Consider the following 12,224-nt stretch of genomic DNA (forward strand, 5'->3'; position numbering starts at 1 on the left):
CTCCCACAGTCCAAAGATGTGCAGGTTAGGTGGATTGGCCATGATAAATTGCCCTTAGTGTCCAAAAAGGTTGGGTGGGGTTACTGGGTTACGGCGATAGGGTGAAGGCGTGGGTGTAAGTGGGGGTGATCTGTCCAAGAGCTTGTGCAGACTCGATGGGCTGAATGCCCTCCTTCCACATTGTAAATTCTCTGATTCTATGATATATCCCCCCATTCCCCCCCCCCCCCCCCCAACCACTCCCATCGTTATGGACTAGAAAATCTAACCTTTTCTAATTCTTCCTCTCTTTGGATTATTCTTCTCCTTTACTCTTTGTACTATGATGTCCAAACCCAACACAAATGCGGTCTGATAATGGCTTTTTACAGAACATTCTGGTAACGTTTTAACTTGCACTTTATTGTTATGATTTTCCGTCTCACTGTCCCTTATTTTAATTGCTTTGCAACATCTACTAAGCATCTGCTGTTGCCCCGAGCTCCATTTTCCTGAATTGCCCTGTGCCCATTCAGCCCCATACATTGTGTGGTAACCAGGGCATCCTCTCAACCAGTGTGCATTATTTTACACTGCTTTTTATCAATTGATCTAAATCCTGCAGCTAGAATTTGGCCGCACCCTTGATATCTACTGCTCGCTTTTGACTCAGCAACACATTTCACAAACTAAGATGTGTTTTTAGAATCCATGTATTTTTTCTCCAGGTGAAGAGGGAGAGGGTTCCAGATGTTGAGCCCCGCAGGTTTCCTCTCAATCTGTGCACTGAGTCTATGTGCAGGGGGGGGGGGGGGGGGTGATACACAACTACTTGATTGCAATGTTCTACCCTGGAGTGTCATTTAATTAGACGCTTTTCATTTGAAACGCCACTGAAAGCTTTTTAAGCAATTCTACTTTCCTCTTGATGTCCTCAATCAAGGGACTGGCAGAACCTTTCCATTCTAGTCCTATACTGAAGTTATTGCTGTGGTATTCCTCCAGCCCGCGTTTTTAACCTGTTCCTCACCTTTACGTATTAAATGTCCTGTGGTTGCATTGCTCACTTATGTTATTTTTTTAATACAGACTGCATTTGATTGCTTCCATTCCTTCACGATGTCACCGACCCGCAGCGATTCCTTCACTGGTATCAGCCATGGCTCAGTTGGCAGCTGCCTTACCCGCCTGAAGATTGTGGTTTCCAGTCACATGCCAGAGACTTGAGCGCACCTTTTTAAGGTGACACTGCAGTACAGTATTAAGGGAGTGTTGCAGGTGCTGTCTTACGGTACGGGTGGGCCATTAAAACCCCATCTGCCCTCCTTAGATGGACATAAAAAATCTTATTTGATAAAAGAGCAGCAGAGCTTTCCTGTTCAATATTTAACACCATTACTAAAGTTGGATCATCATCACATTTCTGTTTGAGAGAGTTTGTCTGCTGCAAATCGGTCACTACATTTCCTACATTGCAACAATGGCTGGAAAATTGCAATGCTGCCGGGTAAATGCAAGTCTTTCCTTTCTTAACCCAATATCCAGTACTTCACGAATGACACTGCTAATCTCTTTCAGTATCTGCGCTAATATGCTATCTGATCTAGCAGAGTTGCAGGGAATCTCTCGAACATCACTTTTTTAAACCCCACTGACTTCAAAATCTTTTCAGATGTCTTACATATTACATTATTCACCTGAGGAAGGAGCTGCGCTCTGAAAGCTAGTGATTCAAAACAGAACAGAACTGTTGGACTTTAACCTGGTGTTGTAAGACTTCTTACTGTTCCCACCCCAGTCCAAAGCCGACATCTCCACATCAACAATATTCTAACCAACCAACAGTGAATAGGCTTTAATATTCCAATATTGAGTTTAGAGTTCCAAAGAGTGAGTTAGGACTCTCACTGTTTCTCTCTCTCTCCACAGATACAGACAGACCTGCTGAACCTTTCCATCATTTCCTGATTTTATTTCAGATTTCCAGCATCCGGGTTATTTTGATTTTAACATTCCAACTAGTTTTTTTTTCTGCTTTTGTAGTTCTAGCCCCTGAACTATTCTGGTTTTTGTGATATAGAAACATATAAAATAGAGGCAGGAGAGGCCATTCAGCCCTTCGGGCCTGCTCCCCCATTCATTATGATCATGGCTGGTCATCAGGTTCAATACCCTAATCACGCTTTCCCCCCATATCCCTTCACCCTTTTCCCCCAAGAGCTAGATCTAATTCCTTCCTGAAATTACCGAACATTTTGGCCTCAACTACTTTCTGTTGTAGCGAATTCCACAGATTCACCACTCTCTGGGTGAGGCCCAGTCCTTAGTTCTTAAAGGTTCACCCCTAGTTCTGTAAATATGGGGAACCTAAACATTTCCATTCCAAAAGATTGGGGCACTTCATTGCAATGTTAACTTGTAGTCCAGACTTTGGAGGGAACGTGGCGAGGATGTCGAGTCATAGAACATAGATATATAGAATAGTACAGCACAGAACAGGCCCTTCGGCCCTCAATGTTGTGCCGAGCAATGATCACCCTACTCAAACCCACGTATCCACCCTATACCCGTAACCCAACAACCCCCCCCCCCCCCCCCTTAACCTTACTTTTAGAGCTGCCAACTGAGCCATGGGCAATTTAGCATGGCCAATCCACCTAACCTGCGCATCTTTGGACTGTGGGAAGAAACCGAAGCACCCGGAGGAAACCCACGCACACACGGGGAGGACGTGCAGACTCCACACAGACAGTGACCCAGCCGGGAATCGAACCTGGGACCCTGGAGCTGTGAAGCATTTATGCTATTTCATTTGGGTTTGAGCACTGGTATAACTCCAGTCCGGTTACAGGAGGCTCCTTTGGACCACCCTAACACTTCGACTGAAACACGACGCACTCCAAACTGAATTCGTTATTGGGAGCAAATGTGGTAACGCACACAACTTTTGTACCCTCCCCAGCCAAATAACCACATCATTACAGTCTAAAAATCAACCATTCCTCTTTTGAAAGTGATATTTTCCAAAAGGCTGATCACAAGAATCCCGGGGTACATACAGCAGTAAACAATTCTGGTGGAACCAAGTTACCCTCAGTTTGCAAAAGAAATGTAAAAAAAAAATACCCTGTAAATCCACAGCAATGAATTGTTGGAACTGATTCACAACCTTACCAGGAACTGCATAAGGCACACTGTTTTCTAAAACGATAAAAGCCTTGCAGATTTTTAATGCACTAATATTTTTAAGGTTTGGAGATTTTGATTGAAATATGATATCCAGTGCATCAGAAATGACAAGGACTCTGCAGCCGCGGTTACATTCAGAAATTGTGCGTTCCACCATCCTGATAAATACTCACAGCAGCAAAAAAACCACCGACAGAACGGACACGGCTCTCTTCATTTTCCCATGGATATAGCGCCCAGGTCGCGTGTCCAAAGTCAGCTCTCACTTTGTTCAATCAGGTCATTAGAGCGGAGGGTGGGGAAATATCAACTATTCCCTTTTATTCGTCTCTTTTGCCTCCTATTTATTGACAGCGCCGGCCCTAGGGTTGCTGGCGCCCCGGGCAAGCTGAACTTCGGCGCCCTTGGGGGGGCGGGGGGGGGGCGGGGGGCGGGGGGGGGGCGGGGGGGGGGCGGGGGGCGGGGGGGGGGGCGGGGGCGGGGGGGGGGGCGGGGGGCGGGGGGGGGGGCGGGGGGCGGGGGGGGGGGCCGAGGGAGGGGGGTGGGGCCGAGGGAGGGGCGGGGCCGAGGGAGAGGGGGCGGGGCCGAGGGAGAGGGGGCGGGGCCGAGGGAGAGGGGGCGGGGCCGAGGGAGAGGGGGCGGGGCCGAGGGAGAGGGGGCGGGGCCGAGGGAGAGGGGGCGGGGCCGAGGGTGGGGGGCGGGGCCGAGGGTGGGGGGGCGGGGCCGAGGGTGGGGGGGCGGGGCCGAGGGTGGGGGGGCGGGGCCGAGGGGGGGCAGACCGGGCCGGGGGGGGAGGGGGGGGACCCGGGGGGAGGGAGCGGACCCGAGGGGGGGGGCGGGGGCGGACCCGAGGGGGGGGCGGGGCGGGCGGACCCGAGGGGGGGGCGGGGCGGGCGGACCCGAGGCGGGGGGGAGCGGACCGGGCGGGGGGACGGACCGGGGGGGGGCCGCCCTGGGGGAGTGCGGCCACACTGGGGGAGTGCGGCCACCGCGCATGCGCTGGTTGGCGCCGGCCCAACTGCGAATGCGCGGGACCCGAGTCTGGCGCCCCCTAGCACATGGCGCCCCGGGCGACAGCCCGAGTTGCCGGTGCCTTGAGCCGGCCCTGTTTATTGAGCAAATTATATCTCCAATCTGAGGATAGCCAGAGACTCCTCTGTAATTGAATGAATCTCGCTATCCTTAGAATCAGTCTGCTCCCCCCAGGGTCAATTTATATCTGACAACGTCCTGTGAGGCGCCTTCGGACTTTTCCCAAGGTTAAAGGCGCTATATAAATGCAAATTGCTGGCCAGCCTCGGTCTCGTTCTTTCTGGAAATGCATTAAGGTTGTCAGTTTCATCGCCAGTAGCTGGCATCTGTAGCAAGCATTTGGGAGAAAAGTTCTTCCTGCATTTTCTGTGTTCTTTTTCTATCCGTCACTTGAATTCTCTACATGGCTGAAGAGCTTACTAGGATCCAATTTTTCCAAACCTTCCAACATGTGAAACATGTGTAATACCTCCTCTCAATCTCTTTCAGAGAGAAAAATCGCCCACGGTAGTCAATCTTTCCTCCTATGTCATTTCATTATGTCCTTAGCCCCCCCCCCCCCCCCCCACCCCGCCCCCGCTGTATCCACTCCAATTCTGGGCGATCATTTTTGAATTGGGGAGATTAAAAGATGCAACACCTCGTCTTATCAGGACCATGTTTGTATTTACAATTATGTTCCTGGATGTGCATCTTATACCTCTTCCTCTTATTTCCAAATTCTGTTTGCTCCAAGCACCTGGTTGCGCTGTTCTGTTCATAATGACCTATTTACAGAAACTGCAAGTTCTCTCTCCTGTTACAACACATTCCCATTTAGCATATGATTCACATCAGCATTCCCTTTGCCAAATAGTTTAACTTTCATTTTCCCGTACCAAGCTGTGCCTGTCATTGCCCTCTCCACTGATCAAGCTCGTCAAGATCTTTTGTGTTTCCGCACTCTGAGATTTATGCTGCAGTGTTGATCTGCACTGCAATGGATCTGAAGTGCCATTGTTTATCTCTTGCACAGATGTTTTGCATAGCCTGGCTCAGTTGAAACCCTAGCAACATCTGTTGTTACCTTTTCAAAGAATCCATGGAGTTTGTAATTATCCAGATGTGATCTGGCTCCCTTATTGGTGCGGCTTCCCATCACTTATAGTGGGCCTGTTTGTGTGAACATGTTCCCAGCTGATATTCACACACCCAGTCTGTGGGTGGTGTTAGTGACCTTGCACTGCAGACTTAAGCTGACCAGCGAGCTGGTTCACTTTGGCAGGAAGAATAAAAAAAAACAGATATTACTTAAATGGAGAATGACTTCAGAATTCAGAGGTACAGAGCGATCTAGGTGTGAGTCACAAGAAGTTGGTGTGCAAGGACAGCACATGATCAAGAAGGCTAATGGAATGCTATCTGTTATTATGAGAGGAATTGAACACAAAAAGTGAGGATGATATACTTCAGTTATATGGGCATTGGTGAGACCACTTCTTGAATATTGTGTGCAGTTTTGGTCTCCTTATTTAAGCAAGGGTGTTTAAGCTTTGGAGGAAGTTCAGATGAGGTTTGCCAGATTGATTTTTAGAATGAGTAGCTTGTCTGATGATGATAGGTTGTACAGGCTGGGCTTGTTTCCTCTGAAGTTTAGGAGAGTGAGGGGTATGATCCTGAAAGGTCTTGACGTGGGAAGGATATTTCCTCTTGTGGACACAGTTTTGAAATTAGGGGTCACCTTTTTAAGACAGAGATGAGGAGAAATATTTTCTCTCAGACTTTGGAACTCTCTTCCTCAGAAGGTAGTGGAAGCGGGGTCACTGAATATTTTTGTGCTGGCGGTAGATAGATTCTTGTTAGGCAAGAGGATCAATGGTTACTGAGGGTAGGTAGGAACATGGAACTCAAACTGCAAATAGATTAGCCATGTTCTTATTGAATGGCAGAGTAGGCTCAAAGGGTCAACTGGCCTATGTCTGCCCCTATTTCATATGTTTGTATGAGCCCATTTCTTCCCTTCACTTATGTGCAGCATATTCACAGCTCAGCCAGCATAATTCATGTAGGACTGAATCTTCCCGGCCCAATGTGTTGTAATGTGCCTTTAAGGGATAGCTCCATACCATTACTAGAAGGGAAGTGTATCATGTGATCCAGTCTTAGTTTCATTTTCACCTGTGAGCATAGCACAGCATACACAGCTCTGCTGCTGATGTGTTCAAACTTTCTATCCATCTATGTATGCTCTTGCACGCCTAGTCTGAGCAAGTGAATTGATAATGTGGTTACACAATCCCTTACGAGTTTTTGGTTCCTTAATATTATTCTTACACACAACATGTGTCAGTGGTGGTCAAACTGTGTGACACCAAGATTAAGTACAGGGATAAAATGGTGAACAGCCTTAGATAGGGCTACATGGCATGAGATGACCCTTATTGTTTTGGTCAGACCACAACAAATGCCCAGTATCGGAGCATGTTGAAACCACAGCATGTTGACTGCACAGAAAATGTGATATTGCAGTGCATAGCTGTCAAGTCAGTGAGTCGGATGGAGTTGAGAGGACCAGTGCTGGGTTAGCTCAGTTGGGAAAGGCAAGTTGCCAGGGTGCAGGCCAGATTGATAGTAAGGGGGAATCAAACCAAAACAAGCATAGAAACTGGATCAGTTTCAAGTTGCAACTATAACAAAGAGCTCTGGGAGTTGCTGAATAACAAATTGAGTAAAACAAGGAGGAGGTCAAAGGGATATTGTCAAAATGTTCACAAAGCTCCCCCGTTTGAATTGGGATGCAGCTGACTTACTAAACAAATTCAAAATGTTTAAACAACAAATAGAGTTATGGTTGATTCAGGAGTGATTGAATCAGATAAGCAAGCAATAAAAATTCACCAAACAATAGGGAATAAAGGTTCACATAGGCTGAACATGTCAGGATTAACAGCAGCAGAGCAAAATTATCCCCAAAAGGTATAGACGGTATTGGAAGACTCGTTTGGAATCAGGTTAAAGTTTTCATATTAATTGACTAGAGTTCATGTCATTTCAACAATAGCCTACAGAATCCATAGAGCACTTCAACAGATGCAGAGAAAAAGGTACTTGCTGTGATATTTCAAACACAGAGCCAGCAGACAAAAATTGTTCAGTTAGTGAATACATCTATTCATATGGAAGAATTCCAGCAAGGTCTGCTAGACAAATCCCAAATGTGTGGCACAAGAAGCTACTCAAGGATGAATGTAAATGCAAAGTGATCCTCACAGGTCCAAGGATCCCAAGTAAAACTCTAATTTGTTTTCCTCATTCAACGGTTGTGGGCTTTGCAGGTTAGGCCAGCATTTACTACCCATCCGTTATTGCCCTTGAGAAGGAGCTGTCTTCTTGAACGCCTGCAGGAATGCTATGTAGGTACATCCACAGTGCTGTTAGGGAGGGAGATCCAGCAACAGTGAAGGAACGGCGATATATTTCCAAGTGAGGATGGTAAGTGGCTAGAAGGGGGATCATAGTGGTCGTGGGTTTGGAAGGTGCTGTCTAAGGAGTTTTTGTGAGTTCCTGCTGTGCAACTTGTAGATGGTATTCACTGCTGTCACTGTGCATCAATGCTGAAGGGAGTGAATGTTTATGGAAGGGGTGCCAATCTAGTGGGCTGCTTGTCCTGGATGTTGTCGAGCGTCTTGTGTTGTTGGAGCTGCACTCATACAGGCAAGTGGAGAGTATTCCATCACATTCCTGATTTGTGCCTTTTAAATGGTGGGCAGGCTTTGGGGAGCAGGAGGTGAGATACCCACTGAAAGATTCTTAGCCTCTAACCTGTTCCTGTTGCCACAGTATTTATACAGCTAGTCCATTTCAGTTTCTGGCCAATCCCCAGGATGTTGATTGTGGGGGATTCAGTGATGGTAATGCCAATGAATGTGAAGGGGCAATGATTAGATTCTGACTTGCTGGAGATGGTGATTGCCTGGCACTTATGTGGCATGAATGTTGCTTCCCACTTGTCATCCCAAGCGTGGATATTGTCCAGGTCTTGCTGCATTTGGATATGGACTACTGTTGACGTACTCATGACAACATCAAAACTTAACCAGCCATGTTGAAGATGTGACCTTCTGCACGCACTAAGGTCTTGCCCAGCTTTCCACCTACTCTGCAAGGCACGAGGCAGATAAGGCCATTGGTAGTGGCAGTGCACGAGAGCAAAGGCTGATGCAGCTACAAAAGGCCATACACTGATCCAAACAAACCATACACAACGGTTACCTTCAAGCTATAGGAATGACCATCTGCTATCGCGTCAGAGGTGATTGACAAACCAGAAAAAGACAATGATGTGCACGATAAGATGAGGAGCGATGAACACAGGTTTTACACTGTCAATCTCATGGAAATATTCCAACTGTCACACCAGTCAAAGTATTTGCCAAGATTCAAATTATCTTCCCTGAGAAAATTGGGAGCTCCCCATCGGTCAAGATTGACACAGGGGCAAGTGTCAGCGTTCAACCTCTGCACATTCTAAATTATATATATCCACAGACATGGAAGGTTATGATGAAACCTACTACTCTGCAACTTAATGTGTATAACATTTTACAAATCCATGTGCAGAATCCTGATGTACAGGTTCAATCAATCCTTTTGGGTTCTACATTATGGAGACTAAAGCCCCAGTGATTATAGGTCCAGCTGCCATGAACACACACTAGTGACAATCAGTGGACTCAGTCAGATTTCACACAGCATATCATCCTCAGAAACTATTCCTATCACCTCAAAAAGAACAAAGATCAAAGGAAAGTACACACAGGAACAGGCCCTTCGGCCCTCCAAGCCTGTGCCGACTATGCTGCCCATCTAAACTAAAATCTTCTACACTTCCAGGGTCCGTATCCATTTATTCCCGTCCTATTCATGTATTTGTCAAGCTGCCCCTTAAACATCACTATCGTCCCTGCTTCCACCACCTCCTCCAGCAGCGAGTTCCAGGCACCCACGACCCTCTGTGTACAAAACTTGCCTTGTACACTTCCTCTGAACCTTGCCCCTCGCACCTTAAATCTATGCCCCCTAGTAATTGACCCCTCTACCCTGGGAAAAAGCCTCTGACTATCCACTCTGTCTATGCCCCTCATAATTTTGTAGACCTCTATCAAGTCGCCCCTCAACCTCTGTTGTTCCAGTGAGAACAAACCAAGTTTATTCAACCGCTCCTCATAGCTAATGTCCTCCATACCAGGCAACATCCTGGTAAATCTCTTCTGCACCCTCTCTAACACCTCCACATCCTTCTGGTAGTGTGGCGACCAAAATTGAACACTATACTCCAAGTGTGGCCTAACTAAGGTTCTATACAGCAGCAACATGATTTGCCAATTCTTATATTCAATGCCCCGGCCAATGAAGGCAAGCATACCGTATGCCTTCTTGACTACCTTCTCCACCTGTGTTGCCCCTATTCAGTGACCTGTGGACCTGTACACTAGATCTCTCTGACTGTCAATACACTTGAGGGTTCTACTATTCACTGTATATCCCTACCTGTATTAGACCTTCCAAAATGCATTACCTCACATTTGTCCAGATTAAACTCCATCTGCCATCTCCCCGCCCAAGTATCCAAAGGATCTAAATCCTGCTGTATCCTCTGACAGTCCTCATCGCTATCCGCAATTCCACCTACCTTTGTGTCATCTGCAAACTTACTAATCAAACCAGTTACATTTTCCTCCAAATCATTTATATATACTATGAACAGCAAAGGTCCCAGCACTGATCCCTTCGGAACACCACTAGTCACAGCCCTCCAATCAGAAAAGCACCCTTCCATTGCTACTCTCTGCCGTCTATGACCTAGCCAGTTCTGTATCCACCTTGCCAGCTCACCTCTGATCCCGTGTAACTTCACCTTTTCTACCAGTCTGCCATAAGAACATAAGAACATAAGAACTAGGAGCAGGAGTAGGCCATCTGGCCCCTCGAGCCTGCTCCGCCATTCAATGAGATAATGGCTGATCTTTTGTGGACTCAGCTCCACTTTCCGGCCGAACACCATAACCCTTAATCCCTTTTTTCTTCAAACTCCTACCTATCTTTACCTTAAAAACATTTAATGAAGGAGCCTCAACTGCTTCACTGGGCAAGGAATTCCATAGATTCACAACTCTTTGGGTGAAGAAGTTCCTCCTAAACTCAGTCCGAAATCTACTTCCCCTTATTTTGAGGCTATGTCCCCTAGTTCTGCTTTCACCCGCCAGTGGAAACAACCTGTCCGCATCTATCCTATCTATTCCCTTCATAATGTAATCCCCATTAATCCCCACTCTTTGCTTTCTATTAATTAACCAATCCTCTATCCATGCTACTACTTTACCCTTAATGCCATGCATCTTTATCTGATGCAGCAGCCTTTTGTGTGGCACCTTGTCAAAAGCTTTCTGGAAATCCAGATATACCACATCCATTGGCTCCCCGTTATCCACTGCACTGGTAATGTCCTCAAAAAATTCCACTAAATTAGTTAGACACGACCTGCCCTTTATGAACCCATGCTGTGTCTGCCCAATGGAACAATTTCTATCCAGATGCCTCGCTATTTTTTCCTTGATGATAGATTCCAGCATCTTCCCTACTACCGACGTTAAGCTCACTGGCCTATAATTTCCTGTTCTCTGCCTACCTCCTTTTTTAAACAGTGGTGTCACGTTTGCTAATTTCCAATCCACCGGGACCACCCCAGAGTCTAGTGAATTTTGGTAAATCATCACTAGTGCATCTGCAATTTCCCTAGCCATCTCTTTTAGCACTCTGGGATGCATTCCATCAGGGCCAGGAGACTTGTCTACCTTTAGCCCCATTAACTTGCCCATCACTACCTCCTTAGTGATAACAATCCTCTCAAGGTCATCACCTGTCATAACCTCATTTCTATCAGTCACTGGCATGTTATTTGTGTCTTCCATTGTGAAGACCGACCCAAAAAACCTGTTCAGTTCCTCAGCCATTTCCTCATCTCCCATTATTAAAACTCTCCTCTCATCCTCTAAGGGACCAATATTTACCTTAGCCACTCTTTTTTGCTTTATATATTTGTAAAAACTTTTGCTGTCTGCTTTTATATTCTGAGCAACTTTACTCTCATACTCTATCTTACTCTTCTTTATAGCTTTTTTAGTAACTTTCTGTTGCCCCTTAAATATTTCCCAGTCCTCTAGTCTCCCACCAATCTTTGCCACTTTGTATGCTCTTTCCTTCAATTTGATACTCTCCCTTATTTCCTTAGATATCCATGGTCGATTTTCACTCTTTCTATCGTCCTTCCTTTTTGTGGGTAGAAACCTTTGCTGAGCACTGTGAAAAATCGCTTGGAAGGTTCTCCACTGTTCCCCAACTGTTCCACCATAAAGTCTTTGCTCCCAATCTACCTTAGCTAGTTCTTCTCTCATCCCATTGTAATCTCCTTTGTTTAAACACAAAACACTAGTATTTGATTTTACCTTCTCACCCTCCATCTGTATTTTAAATTCCACCATATTGTGATTGCTCCTTCCGAGAGGATCCCTAACAATGAGATCATGAATCAATCCTGTCTCATTACACAGGACAAGATCTAGGACCGCTTGTTCCCTCATAGGTTCCATTACATACTGTTCTAGGAAACTATCACGGATACATTCTATGAACTCCTCCTCAAGGTTGCCTTGACCGACCTGGTTAAACCAATCGACATGTAGATTAAAATCCCCCATGATAACTGCTGTACCATTTCTACATGCATCAGTTATCTCTTTGTTTATTGCCTGCCCCACCATAACGTTGCTATTTGGTGGCCGATAGACTCCTATCAGTGACTTTTTCGCCTTACTATTCCTGATTTCCACCCAAATGGATTCAACCTTATCCTCCATAGCACCGATATCATTCCTAACTATTGCCCGGATGTCATCCTTAAATAACAGAGCTACACCACCTCCCTTACCATCCACTCTGTCCTTCCGAATAGTTTGATACCCTCGGATATTTAACTCCCAGTCGTG

At 46.3% G+C, this 12,224-nt stretch overlaps 1 protein-coding gene across 2 annotated transcripts in view; it reads right to left on the bottom strand.

Moving 5' to 3' along the window:
- Positions 1 to 12,224, bottom strand: part of LOC119953032 (protein delta homolog 1) — a 102,952-nt gene that overhangs the window by 51,158 nt on the left and 39,570 nt on the right. Inside the window, exon 1 of one of the 2 annotated variants that reach the window (XM_038776828.1) lies at positions 3,342 to 3,513. The exons of the other annotated variant lie outside the window; for it this stretch is intronic. The gene's annotated coding sequence lies outside the window, so the exon portion shown is untranslated. Of the gene's footprint in view, positions 1 to 3,341; positions 3,514 to 12,224 lie in introns of those variants that run through there. 2 annotated transcript variants of the gene reach the window in all.

This window comes from Scyliorhinus canicula, chromosome 2, assembly GCF_902713615.1.
Source record: "Scyliorhinus canicula chromosome 2, sScyCan1.1, whole genome shotgun sequence".
Lineage (NCBI taxonomy): Eukaryota > Metazoa > Chordata > Chondrichthyes > Carcharhiniformes > Scyliorhinidae > Scyliorhinus > Scyliorhinus canicula.